This window comes from Typopeltis vanoorti, chromosome 3 (assembly GCF_054136105.1).
Source record: "Typopeltis vanoorti isolate ZY-2024b chromosome 3, IOZ_Tvanoo_1.0, whole genome shotgun sequence".
Lineage (NCBI taxonomy): Eukaryota > Metazoa > Arthropoda > Arachnida > Uropygi > Thelyphonidae > Typopeltis > Typopeltis vanoorti.
Genome location: NC_143551.1, coordinates 105,674,692 through 105,689,746, shown reverse-complemented (window position 1 = coordinate 105,689,746; position 15,055 = coordinate 105,674,692). Strand labels below are relative to the sequence as shown.

Here is a 15,055-nt window from a genome sequence, read left to right as displayed (position 1 = left end):
GAGCGCTTATAAAGTTTCAATAAAGTCTCTGGTTTTTTTTTTTGTCTTGTTAATTGCATGTTAGTCGGCAGTGAAGAAAATACATCATGTCTACTACTCAAAATTGTGTCAATAGTGTAGATTCCTTCTGCTACATTTGTGGCAGCTTTACTGTTCCCAGTCAAAGGACAAATATCACTGATTTCGTCAAGAAAGTGTACTTTGCATACTTTGACGTAAAACTTGCAGATCAGGACAATTCATAGGCTCCAAATAAAGTGTGTAAGTCATGTGTAGAAAATTTACGACAGTGGAGCAAGGGAAAACGCCAAAAATTAGCTTTTGGCATTCCAATGATTTGGCGTGAACCGAAAAATCACGTAGATGATTGCCATTTTTGTTTAGTTCAGACTTCTGGTTATAATAAGAAGAATAAGAAAAAAATTGTGTATCCAAATCTCGACTCAGCAATTCGGCCAGTTGCTCATTCCAATGAAATAGCCGTGCCAATTTATAAAGGACTTCCTTTACTTGAGAACGAGCATGATCGGGATATGCCAGATGTTCTTGAGGAGCAAGACCCGGATGTTGATTTAGACAATGAAAATTTAATTTCTAGTTCTGGACCGCAACGTTTTACTCAAGCGGAATCGAATGACTTAGTAAGAGATTTGGGCCTATCAATGGAATCATCGGAATTGTTAGCTTCAAGATTAAATGAAAAAAACTTACTGGAGCAAGATACGAAGATAACTTTTTATCGTAGCAGAGAAAGTAATCTTGTACAATATTTTAAACACGAGTGTGGGTTTGTTTACTGTAACAATGTGTCAGGTTTACTAACTGAAATGAGTGTTCTACAATATCATCCAAATGAGTGGCGTTTATTTATCGACAGTTCAAGCAGAAGTCTCAAGTGTGTCTTACTACACAATGGGAATGTATATGGCTCAATTCCTATTGGCTATTCAGTCCACTTAAAAGAAACATATGAGGACATTAAAAAAGGTTCTGAAGTTATTAAAATATACAGACCATAACTGGATCATCTGTGTGGATCTTAAAATGGTGAACTTTTTACTTGGCTTTCAAAGAGGATATACAAAGTTTCCGTGTTTTCTATGCTTCTGGGATAGTCGAGCTAGAAACCAACACTGGAGTCAGAAACATTGGCCTCTTAGAATATCCTTAAATGTTGGAGAACAGAATGTTATAAATCAACCTTTAATCGACAGAGAAAAAATTATTTTTTCACCTCTACACATCAAACTAGGTCTTATGAAGCAGTATGTTAAAGCTATTGATTTACAAGGTGACTGTTTCCAATACATATGTGAAAAATTTCCACGACTTAGTTATGAAAAAATTAAAGCCGGTGTATTTGATGGACCGCAAATTAGAACTTTAATGAGAGACCCAAATTTCATCAACTCTATGAACGAAATTGAGAAAGATGCCTGGACTTTATTTACGATGGTTGCGAATAATTTTCTTGGAAACAAAAAAGCGTGCAATTGCAAAGATCTAGTGGAAACAATGCTTGAAACTTTCTAGCGCCTCGGTTGCAACATGAGCATAAAGCTTCATTTCCTATACAGTCATCTTGATAGATTTCTCGAGAATTTAGGTGCTGTAAGCGATGAACAAGGCGAAAGATTTCATCAAGACTTAAAAACTATGGAAGATCGGTACCAAGGAAGATGGGATTCTCACATGATGGCCGACTACTGTTGGAGTATTCAAAGGGATTGCCAAAACAGAACACACAGCCGAAATTGCTACAAACAAAAATTTATTCCCTGAAACTCATGTGTAAGTAAAATTGTTATTTTTTTATAAATATTCTTGTAATTTTAAATGAATATTGTTAAGTAGTTATGTATCTAATTATCGGCCTCTCTCGCATTCAAAGCGCCAGTACGTGCCGTTGCAGGTTCTTACGCATTTATTCGTTTACTAACAAGCGAGAGCGGTGAGCGCTCCGATTCTGATCTGCGCGCCGCTTTGAATAATAGGCTATATCTTCGGGAATTTTTCGAATTTCTTGATAAAAAGTTAGGAACAGATTTTTTAAAAGTACATACTTTCAGAAAATAATATTAAAAAATCGATTTTTTTGATCCTCTAAATAGTACTGCCTCCTTAAAACTATCAAAAACTTACAAATTAGCAAAAAGAAAATGGCATAGAGGAAAAACCTGACGTGATAGAGAAAAATGGGTTTGTTATTTGAAATCAGCACACCCAAATTAGTAAAAAACAAGTCTCATATAAAAGTCTGCAAAAATTGTGTTGGACTGTGTTATTGTTGGGGTTTCCGTGGCCTTATAATTTTCAAACCGCAACAAAATAAAATTGCTTACAGAATATGAAAGTGTAACTCAAAAAGTTTTATTTGGCAACGCTGTACTCACCGCATTGATGTCTGGAATAATATATGCAACCGAGTACTTCGCAGGAAGATGATGGAATTCAGGAAGCACTTTATCGAAGCCCACAAAACTCAACTAGATCTCCTTTGGAGTTAGATATACCACAAACGACTGTTTGGAGGGTTCTTCAAACCGCCTTCAACTCCGTGCCTACAAACTGCAGATTGTGCAGGCTTTACAGCCAGACCATAAATCCCTTTTGACATTTTGTCAAAAGCCGAAGCTAATGAAAATTACCTTCGGAGATGGATATTTAGTGATGAAGCAACGTCTTATGTATCACGGAGGGTAAATCGTCATAACAGCAGAATATGAGAATCAGAAAAAAAACCGTCACGCCATTTGACCTGTATTCGAAAGAGATAATCCAAAAATGAATTTCTAGTTTGCTTTGACATCTTCGGAAGTTTTGGGACTGTTTTTCTTTGTGGAAAAATGCAGCTGCAGTTGTGAACTATCTGGACATGCTACAGCTGTATCTGTTACCTCAGCTGGAAGATCATTAGCTAAATGTGGCGTTCTACGTCCTCTGTCCAAAAAGAAACCGAACTTTTCGAAAATAGAAGAAACTAGTGGCGCCACCTGTTGTAGCTTTTTTGTTGTCAAACGCGGCAGCCATTATTAGTGTTGTGTCAACTGTTTGTGGCATTTTTTTTATTAGAAGCCGAGTTATAGTGCCAAGAGTGACAGTGTGTTTTGACGAACGGTCAGTCATCACGATATTCTTGCCGTACACGACGAATTCTCGCTATCAATCGCTTCAAAACTTCGAGATAAAACTCACCATTGACCGTTTGGCCAGGCGGAACGAATTCTTTGGGTATAATGCCCTTGGAATTAGAAACAAATCAGCATTGTCTTTATTTTTGACTTCTCCAAGCGACTTTTTTTTTTTTTTTCGGATGCCCCTCTTCTGGTGGTCTCCACTCAGCACTCTGTTTCGGGCTCATACTCAAAACACCACGTTTCGTCATCAGTAACGATCGTTTCAACGAAGTTCGAGTCCTTACGAAAGGTTTTAATGAAGTCCTTGCAGTGTTTAATTCCATACATTTTTGGTCCTCGGTCAACTTGTGAGGAACAAATCGCGAATTCAATTTACGAATGCCCAAACTCTCGGTCAAAATGTTGTGCACAATTGATTTTGGAATTCCCAATTCGTCTTTAATCAATCTCGCAGACAATTTCGAGTTTAGTTTTCTTTCATGAAATCACGTACTTTTTGAATGTTAACTTCGCTCAGTCCAGTTTTTGAACGGCCCGGCTTTTCGTCGTCCTCGAGCGTCTCACGACCACTTTGAAATCTTTTAAACCACTCGTAAACTTGAGTACGGGATAAGCATTGATCACCGTATGCTTTTTGAAGCATTTCATGCGTCTCAGTAAAACTTTTACCAAGTTGAACACAAAAGTCAATCGCAGCTCTCTTTGAAACTCATTTTCCGACCATTCGTCAAAATACACTGTCACTCTTGACACTATAACTCGACTTCTAATCAAACAAATGTCATAAACAGTTGACACAACACTAATGAAGGTCGCCGCTTTCGACAATAAAAAGATACAACAGATGGCACCATTAGTTTCTTCTATTATCGAAAAGTTTGGTTTCTTTTTGGACAGAGGGTGTAGCAAGACGGAGCACCGCCACTTGGGCGTGGTAGACCGATTCCGTGGCATCCGCGCTCATCTGATATGACGCTGCTTGATTTCTTTCTGTGGGGATACGAAAAGGGCATTATTTACCATACTCCTTTGACCTCCCTTTGAACTGAATACTAGAATGGTTGCTGCGATAGAAACAGTTACACTGCAAATGATGGAGAACACTTGGAAGGAAATTGGTTATCTGTTGGACATCTTACGTGCCACGAAAGGCGCGCATGTTGAAGTTGTTTAGCATTCTGCAGGTATTGATTCTATAAGTAATAAAACTTTTTGAGTTACACAGTTTTATTTTGTTGTTTCCGGTTTGAAAATTATACGCGACAGAATCCCCGACATTAATTTAGAAACGCCCTTGAGTTTACCAATCACAGTGAGATGTCTCGCGAAACCTATTCCCATAAACAGTGCCAAGTGTCATTATAAGTCTTCCCTCACAGTGTTTTTGACACCGTGAGAGAAGGTTCCCAAAGAACAGAGATCGGATACAACATTAGGAGGATGAGGAAACCTCTACTTGCCTGTGCCAGAGATCGACCAAGTCGGAAACGTCGAAGAAAGAGTTAGAAAATGACGATGAACTAGAACTTTTCCTAAACGTTTCTTTAACCGGTTCCTGAGTTAGTCGATCTATGGCACGAACAAGTCTCTCTCTCTCTCTCAGAAACACGAGTTTTTTGTCATGTAAGTGCCAGAAAATCGACTGTGGAATCCACACTATTTCAGACCATAATATATTTCATTAGGATTAGACACCAAAAGATAGCAGCACTTATCTGCCTCTCATTACTGGATGCCTTTTAAAAATTAGGAACAGAACATGCTTGTGGCAGCTATTTCCCGTTGGCTACGGTGAAGTTGATTGCTCATGATTCTCCAAAACTTAGACAGGGGTAAAACGATCTCGCCTACTACCTACTGCTCCCCATGGGAAATAAAACGCGTTAGCACATTTATTTATTTTATAACAGAAGTAGTTATTTGGATGTTACTTTTACAATCGCTTGATAAAAGAGAACACCTTGTAGTTTAAAAAAAAAAATGTTTCGGAAATTTGCTTTACAGTTGGACGTTATATAAACAGCTAAATGGCATGACGCCTGCCATTGTTGAGCACTCTCGAATTTCTTTATGAAATCCTTTGAATCAGAAGCTTAACAGAAAGACGCACTGCACAGGATATTCATATATATGAACAACATTTTTCTTTTCTGAAAACAACTGTGCAAGGTTCTGCTTCATATGGAAATACAATAGCTAAAGAATCCAGTTCATGTGTGAAGTAGAAAATGATTTATGTTCATCCTACATGACAATTCACAAATTCTATATCACAAGTGTGTTGTGTGTGTATATAGGGGACAAAAAGTTAAGTGGAAAAAATATGGCTCCTGAGCTGATATGTAGTAGTTTGGCAAAACCCTCCTCACAGAAAAACTGAAAGGTTGTGCCAAAGAACAAAGAAAGATTAGGGGATGGGAAGTTCATTCGATAAGTTTGCAAATGGACTGGCTATGAATAGTGCCAGTGGCTTCATTTTTCTTGAATAATATTTGTATATTCGAGTTTAGTTCTGAAAGTAGCTCACTTTGATTATTTTTTAAGACTTTCTTAAACAACTTTTACAGCGTGATAGTTTTATCGTGCTCAAAACTGCAGGCCCGTATAGCCATGTGGAAATGCCGTTTGCATCCATAGCGTTAGGCCGCCAGAAGAAAGACCGTTCTAAGTTCAGTTCTAGTCTCCGACTAGAGGACCTTTTCTAAGCCTTTCTTTTATCGGTTACGAGGTAGTCGATCTATAGTTCAAACAAGCGGATTTTTTCCTCCAAGAAACTCGGGTTTTTCATCCTGTAAACTGCAGAAAATCGGCATACAACCCATACTATTTCGGACAACAATATATAGTTAGGGAGATGACGACAGCTGTCAGCCGAGCTCTCTTCACCAGATACCGTTAAATATTACAGATAGTTTGATATCTCTGATCAGCTAAGCATGGCGATTGAGTGCTTTACAGTCTCCAAACATTCCTATGGCTAAAAATGGCATCCTACTTCCTTTCGGGAATGAAAGGCGTCGATAGATTTTTTTTCCCCTGTTCAAAACTGAGTAGTGATCTCTTTCTGTTTCAGATCTTTTGTATTTTCATGTGCCTGAACCAGAGTGACGATATCGCTGTCAGCAATAACATAGTCAATGAGACTTTCTTATTTCTTGTATCTTTCTCTGAATTTACGCTAGGGCCCTCTTAACCTACTAAGCAACAAAGGCAATACCTAGGAGGAAAGATTAGGAGGGTGGCAAAATTGTATCTCAACCACAAAAACATCGTCTTTTTTATAATGTCAGGGTGGCGTATACCTTAACGATGATCTTGATTTGTTTACATCTTTATGTCGGAGCATGGCATTTTTTTCCTCAGCCTAATGCCACTGTTGGGTAAAAGCCTCTCCCATTGCGGGAGGGTTGGGTCTACTTCTCCTATGGTGACCCATTCTTGGGAAAGTATTTATACACTTGTACGAATGAATGGGAAAGACAATAACTAGCATCCATATCCACGGCAGGATTCGAACCTGCAGCCTTTTGGCTGGAGAGCAGATACGCTAACCACTCAGCCAACTAGGCCGGTGCTTAGTATTTAGCAATGACTAGTCCCTTTCCTGAACAGAAATCAAGCTGTTACTTACCATCATTACTTTACTGTTTTCCTTAAAATTTCTCAAATCATTTCTATATGGCTGATGCTTATTTCCTGCTTTACTGTTTAAATCTTTAAATTACACGAGTTAAGTTTAGAAATACACACGACATAAGTAAACTATGTCGTGTGTCGCACTACATCACAATACACTTTCCAGCTCAATGTGGCCTTAAATTTCGATGAGCATATGAAAAAGAAAGGAAAAAAAAAAAAAGCAACCGAAATCCAACCCCCTCCCCCTTTCTCCCCAAACATCTGAGGCTAGAAACGAGCAGCCAATTCTCTCTTAGGATATTATATAGCTTTGTACATTGGTCATATATATATATATATATATGTATTTTACTTATTTATTTTTAATTATAGCGACTCGGAATAGGAGCGAGGATGTACGCTATTAATCAGAGCAACTACCCTTTGCGTTTTATTTTAAAAGAAAATAACTGTGGTTAGATAAAGGATAAGATACATACTGTAATGTGATTAATAAGTTTTTAACTTTTGTTTCATGATTGCTGCCTGCATCATAAAGTCATTTAAATAACTAAGAATAATATTAGTTTAGAAAATTTGGTTTTCAGATGTTAATCGAAAAGTAATTTTTCAGTCGATAATTTATCATTGGAATTTCGAACTCGAAATGTAACACCATCCTATAAACCCTTTTACATGCTTTCGTTATCAAAAGGAAATCGAATCGGTTTTTATTTGTTTCATAAGTATATGACGTCATATATGACGTCCTCGTGCGGGTTTTCCTGATCTTCAGCGTTTGCGTCTACCTACCTCTGTTAATATCTAAAACATTTAGGTGAGTCGGTCGGATTTCATGTCTGTCTTTCAAGACAGTTGAAAATTCCAGGTAGGTCAATTTTTATATTTTATTCTGTTTGTCGTTTGTGTGAAGGTCCAATGTATTAGTAGGTATTGTCATATGTCTCCGAATAAAGCGTTCAGTTCCAAATTATAGAGATGATATGATACTGAGTTTCTTAGTGATAGCTGTATAATATTAAACTTTCTGCTCTTTAGATATTAAATTGGCTAAATAGAACCTAGCTCATTTCCGATAACTTAAATCTACCTTTAGAACATTTATGTTTGAAGAAATTTTAAAATACTATATTTAAAAAAGGAAGGAATAGAGCTCGTTACTGTTTTAAAGTTCATTAATCTTCAATGTCAATTTTAATGTAATTTATTCTTCATTCGCTCTTTATTCATGTAAAAATAATAAAACCTCATTTTCCTTTACTGTACTTTTTCTTTCGATACTTCTCAAGAAAAAGTTCGTAAATAATGATGTGCCTTGAAATATCGAAAACATGTACTAACATTTAAAAAAAACCTTATAATGAAATGTTTGTCTGCTCTACCGGCATGTTGAGCTTTGAATAACGTTTTGATCAGTCTTCAGAACAAACAAGCGCGTGTCGTGGTCGTTTCATTGGTCTTTTTCATTATACCTATTTCAGCCGGTCTGAATACCGTTAATGTTGCGTTCCCAGATGTAGCGTGAATGCAATCTCCTGACGTCGTTCGGAGTACTCATAACAAAAAGAATATTTGCTGCCTTGTTTGTCAACCTGAAAAATAACTGGACTTTTCATCGAATAACGTAGCATATTGGTAACCTGACCGGCTTTAAAATCTCTTGACAATACGCAGCAAAATGGCGAGGGTGTTAACAAAACTGAGGAAAAGTAACCTTTGTGCAAAGTTACCAAGTTTCGTTCAGCTGTCACATTCGCAGAGAAAGTTGTTACTTATCGCAAAGGTCACAAATTCTTCTTGCTATTTACGCAGGTTTCTGTGGGCTAACAGAACGGGAGAAAACTTTCCAAGCAAAGATAATCGTAAATTTCCACCAAATTTTATCAATCTTACTTCGTATTATTAGCGCCATGCACCCATTTTACCCAATACTGATAAACATTGATATAGTCTTTAATTTCAAAGTATTAGAACAGTAAATTATATAATTGTAAGTTTATCATAAGAATGTTTATAAAATAGTGTCATGCTTGAAAATATTAAATTGTTGTTACATGGGGTTCCAGGACTTGTTCTTGAAAGCTACTACATAATATTTTATTATTATTATTATTTAATACCTCCAGAGAGCCCAAAGACTCATCGAGGGAGAGTCTGCCAACAGCATCTAACAATTTTCTCCCTTCCAGCTACTAACTGTGCTCAAACTTGTTTAACTTTTTGCGTGAGCCATTAGTAGCAGAGGCTCTACCAATCAACCAACCTTTGCTAGCAACATAGTACAAAAAAAATTGAATAAACCTTCACCAGTCCCATTATGTTGATTAAAATACAGTGTAACTGGAATGTAATTTGGCTTATATTTGAAAATCACTTCATTTTCGGATCCACTTTTTTGTTCTGCTTTAACTGTCAATTTCAGTCATTAAAGTATTGTTCTTGACATTTTGTTATAGTTATCCAAGCATGCTTTGAAAATTTTTTTCATTTACCAAAGGAATGTTGATATATACACTAACTATCACATTGACATACATACATAAATAAACAGATACTCAGTATATAGTTTAAATGAGCTCTATTTAAATCTTGAATTACAAACATGAGTCTTTTAACTTTTCTAATGACAGTAGCACACATGAAAGTCAGTTGTAAATTTCTTTATAGTATATTGGTTTGGATAAGCTGATAGGATAATCTTGCCAGCCTGGTTGGCCAAGTAGTTAACGTATCCACTCTCCAGCGAAAAGGCTGCAGCTTCGAATCCTGCCTTGGACATAGATGTTTGTGATTATCTGTGAAAATACCAATGTGCTATTCACATTTCAATTTGCTTAAATAATTTTCTGTGTGGTGTTACTGCCTTTAAATGGATTTTAATCATTCAGAACTGTCAGTGAAATGGTATTTAATTCAAAATATCATCCAGTAAACAGCACTTTCACATTTTCACTGATATCTGGCACATCACTGCAAATATTAATGGTGTACACCACCACTACTTAAAGCATCAGAACTTGATCTGCTGATCCTAATTATTAATATTATTACGTGACACCTCCAAGGATTCCAAAGACTCATCGAGGGAGGGCACCTACTCACACACACTCAATCCACCAACTACAGCAAACTGCATCTACACCAATGCCATCTATTCCCCACCACCACTAGTATTTTCACAGAATCGCAAACATCCATGCCCATGGCAGGATTCAAACCTACAGCCTTTTGGCTGGAGTGGCTATATTAACTACTTGGCCAACCAAGCCAGCAACTGAATGGGTTCAGCGGTAATTTAACACCCTAATTGGTATCCTCCATGGCTATAGTCCATCTCAGCTGTCCCAATTGCATCTTACATGATGCCTTCTGTAAAAATGGAGGAACATGCACTTTTGTCACATCAGACATTCCTTGTCAAAGATCAAACCTGAAATCTACAATTTGATCTACTCTGGCATAAGATTTCCTTACATCATGTTATAGTTTTCATTGGCTGCTTTTACCACTCTCCTAATTCAGACCACTGTGCTGCCCTCTTTGACTAACTTATTTCAAAAATGATTTCTTATGGTAAAATGAGTTTCTTAGTGGAAGAGAAACTCCTTGGCTGTTTTGTTTATTGAATTTCACAGTTCAAGGCAGAAGGGAAGTTGACTCATTTGTTGTTAAGTCATGATCTATTGCGTTAACTTTCTAACCAGAATCCCGTATCCTCGTCATTCTTCTAACACTGGACTTATATTAAAAATATGTCAAAAACACTATAGACGTTTATAATAAAATTAGTTTAATCCTTTATCCAAGTGTGAGCAAACAAAGTTTGCGCCTGAAAGTATCTTCAGGACTGGGGTAAGGTGGTACGACACCAGGGCAACTCGTTGCAAAGGTGGAGCAAGCTACCAACATTGCTATCTCAGTATCTCCTATAATGCAAAACACATCTCCTTGCGGATATGTCTAATGTTATGCATTAAGGGAAGGGCCACTACCCAGACTAGTAGTGGCCCTTCCCTTAATGCATAACATTAGACATATCCGCAAGGAGATGTGTTTTGCATTATAGGAGATACTGAGATAGCAGTGTTGGTAGCTTGCTCCACCTTTGCAACGAGTTGCCCTGGTGTCGTACCACCTTACCCCAGTCCTGAAGATACTTTCAGGTGCAAACTTTGTTTGCTCACACTTGGATAAAGGATTAAACTAATTTTATTATACTCTAACCAAGTGAAAAATAAACTTTCAACTATAGACGTTTGTTCTCCTCTAGGTAATGCTGATCATAACTTTGTTTATACCTCCTATTCTACAGATTAATCTCTTTCCATCCGATCTCTGCCTTCTTTCCCATGGCCCTACAGTGATGCCAAGTGTTAAATGTCTCTTGAGATTTTTACACCTCTTTTCAATTGTCTGATTACTGATTTCTTGATCAGTCATCAGACCATCAGTTATCTTCCAATCTAAACACCTCCCTTGAATAATTGCAGTAATCCTTACTGGAACTTGAGCCTTCATTCACCACTCAACTGCAAACTCCAATCTCTATTCAAGCCATGGTTCTCTATTTAAAAAAAAAAAAAAAAAAAAGTGCCTTTTGCAGTCCATGATTTTAAAAAAAAATAAATACAGCTTATTTCAATGGTTCAAGTCAAAAACTTAAGCTCCTCATTTAGCCTACACTACATACTAAACAGTTGTAATACAATTTCAAAATAGGCTCCGTAAAGCCAAACGCAATAAGCTTGCATTCTGCTCATCTGGCAGTTGATCTTTCCTGGTACCTTTTATAAGATTGAGCGTGACTTCTGCTCTTCTTTCTACTTCCTCTACATCTTAATGCTGCCATGGTAACATCATCCAACAATAGGCCAGCCTATTCCTCCAACTCTTGAATAGACAAGTAAAACAAATTGCATATAATACGAAGTACTTTTTCAGATGATATCCCTCCAGTTGTGTTCTAAACTTGTTACAGAATTATCTCATACTATATCACCTATAATGGCATACTCGTCTGGCATGGAAGCAAGCCTTTATTCATCCTGCACCTAAAAAGAGAAAAGTAGTCCATCTGACTATCATCCTTCACCGTATGCTCTCAAAAGTGATAGAGATGGTCAACAACAATTAGCCTCTTTACTTCCTTTACTGAAGACCCATTAGTTAGTGATTACCACTATCACTTCTACCATTCTCATTTTATAGCAGATATCATTAACCTTGTTGCTTTGGACATAGGCCATGGAAAGACTTAGAGAAGCTGATGTCACTTGATATTTCCAAGACATTTGATTAATCACTTTTTGTATCAAGAGTGATACGAAGATTGATGTCTGACCTATCTGTATCTCTGGAGTGATTGTGAAGATTTCAGAGAAGTTGGTAAGAATTCATACACAAATGGGTTGATAAACAAGCTATACTTTGCAAGGAACGCATGGGTTTACTAAAGGCAGGCCATGTGTGAGCAGTTTGCTCTTATTTTATAATATAGCTGAGTTGAATAAAGGGAATGGATATACCACGATACTGTTGGACTTTGCTAAGGTATTCGATAGAATACCACATAAAAAGCTGTTATATAAACTGGAGAATATGGAATTGGGACATAAACTATTGTTTTAGATAAGTGGGTAGCTGATGGAGAGGTGGGCAGTCAGGGATGCTATTGATATTCAGCACTGACAGAATGATTTGAATAGGCTGAAAATGTGACCAAATGGTAATGGCTGACAATTCAATGTTGGTATGTGTTAAGTTATGCACCTTGGCATGATGAGATGGCCTGTGGCATATTACAGGTACACTACTGATTTTTTTTTTGCACTCTTGGTTCCAGTGCCTTGCCAGATTAGCTGTTTTGCCAGACCAATGCTAGGCACATAATAATTCATTAGTAGACCTCTGATCCACTAATTATACCTCTCCCATATGTCTAGAGCACGATAAACTGCTAGAAACTTAAATATTGAATGTATATGAAATGCAAATTTATGAATTATATGAACTAGTACAGGTAAAAATGATACAAGTTTATAAGTACAGTACATTATAAATGAAAACAAGTTTATTTATTAATTGCTGTAATTAAATGTTATAATAGCACTGCTTCTAAAGTTGCAAAATTTTGAATTTCACAAGGATTGCAGAGCTAAATCACAAGTCTTGAAAGAATGTCTGGATAATTATTTGTTTTGTAGCTGATTCATCATTGATCTTTGATGTTGCAAGAGGAACAGAACATCTTGAAGTTGTTTCATGTGCTTGGATCTTTCCATGTGTAATTATTCATACATCGAATGGAAATTAACTCTTGTTCTGTCATGACAGTGCACTGCTCTAGCCCTTAACTTGTCCATGTGTTAAGGCTAAAAAACTAATTTTAATGCTTCCGATATTTCTTCTGTCATTGAGACATCTTCAGGGATTACAAATAACCCTTGTAACACACACATAACTAGATGAAACACATGGATGACTGAAGTCCTATCTAGGTGGTGCACCCTCTATGGGCATTTGTAGGTTGCCTAGGATGTAAAGTGGGAGCTCTGACAATTATTGTTTCCTATATTTTGGAAAGTTTTATGTATTTGTATTTATTTAAATTTGGTTGATTTCTGAGTGCCACCGCAGATTCTAAAAACAGTCTTTCCTTTTTGAAGAAAGTTCTGTTGCTAGATATGATATACAACATAGAAGGCGGAATCTGTTGCTTAGCTCTGGAAATAGCCAACAACATCAGACTTGATGTCGCCAATATCCTCTCCCAGTCATTGTCTCCAAAAAGTATATCTTCTGGTCAACTCACTGCTCTCAGAAAGTTATGGAAAGAAAAAAGTATTGTCATCACCAAAGCAGATAAGGGTAAAGCCACAGTGCTTAATGCCATGGGATATAACTTAAATTATATCCCGTGTGACAGAGATTGTGCTAGATCATGATCCCACAAAAATGCAAGTTTTTTTTTTTTAACAACTAAAAAAACCTGAAGTATCTTCCTGGCTACTGGACATTACAAAAAAAAACTCAAACCCGTTGGTTTTCATCTCCCCACCCTGGATATGTGGTTTACCAAAAGTTCACAAGCCTAATTCCCTCCCAAAGACCTATAGTAGATGCCACTGATGTTCCATGCTGCAAATTGTCAAAACAGCTGGCTAACTCTTTTACCCCCTTCACTGGACTTACCAGAGCCTCCGTGTCTTCGTCAGTATAGATGAAGCCCTTTGGTCGGAAAGACCTGGCTGCGATTCCTGTCCATGACTTGAAGAACCTTTATCTGTTCTCTTTTGACTAAAGGTGAGTTAGGCGGTCTCATACGGAGGTAGAGGATTTTTTCACCCGGAAACTTGTTTTTCATCTTTTAGAACAGGCAAACCGGCCCGTGAACACACACACAGATCTACAGTCAAAATACATACTTAAAAGCCCTCATTGGAGGACTCAACCAGTCCTAAGGGACAGATGAGGAAAATTGGGGGAATCTCACACGACAACTGGACTTTAATGCATCCTACAGAAAAAGAAAAAAAAAACTCATTTCAAAATCTTGATTGAAAATTTAACTTTAAATAATCAGATATATTAGTAAGCTTTGACATCACCCTGCTGTTTACTAATATTCCATTTAATGACACCTTAACATTCATGAAAAACATTTTTCCTTCAGGTGGGGGGGGGAGGATAATCCTTATTAAACAAGATTATCGTTAGCAGGCATCTCAATGGAGTCAAGACTCATTGGAGGCCCATAACATAGTTCACAATATACCTATCATACCTCTCCTTAAACTGATTTACTGAAGAACGAACAACCACAGGCAGTCCATTTCCATTCTGGTAGCAAATCCAAGCACAATAGTCCAAATGGGGTTGTATCAGAGACTTAAACAGGAATAATGACTTTTTTGTCCCTACTAGTTAGTCAACATATTTCTAAGCATCCAGGTGATCTTTTGAACTAGTTTGCCAATTTTTGCAGTATGACCTCTTAACTTCAGTTCCTTATCAGCCAAATCCCTGGCCTCGTCAAATTCCTGACATGTACCCTCAAGGGATGTACAGGATATGATGGTACAACATGAAAAACTTACATAATTACTAACTTATTTTCTACAATTTTCCTCCAAATCAATCTGTTAAATGTCAAGACTCCAACATTATCAGATCTTACATTTCTATCCTCTAAGGCACTTTGTACCATATCAGTCCACCTATATCTTGGTCTTCCTCTAGGTCTTTTTCCTGCCAACCTGACACAACACTTTTTGCTAATC

The 15,055-nt window shown here is 37.2% G+C and overlaps 1 protein-coding gene across 5 annotated transcripts in view; it reads left to right on the top strand.

The window, feature by feature from the left end:
* LOC150108442 (solute carrier family 41 member 1-like) overlaps nucleotides 1-15,055 on the top strand; it is a 294,151-nt gene that overhangs the window by 110,366 nt on the left and 168,730 nt on the right. Inside the window, exon 1 of one of the 5 annotated variants that reach the window (XM_090390784.1) lies at nucleotides 7,553-7,644. The exons of 3 other annotated variants lie outside the window; for them this stretch is intronic. The gene's annotated coding sequence lies outside the window, so the exon portion shown is untranslated. Of the gene's footprint in view, nucleotides 1-7,552; nucleotides 7,645-15,055 lie in introns of those variants that run through there. One more of the 5 variants, XM_090390788.1, reaches the window with a different exon arrangement.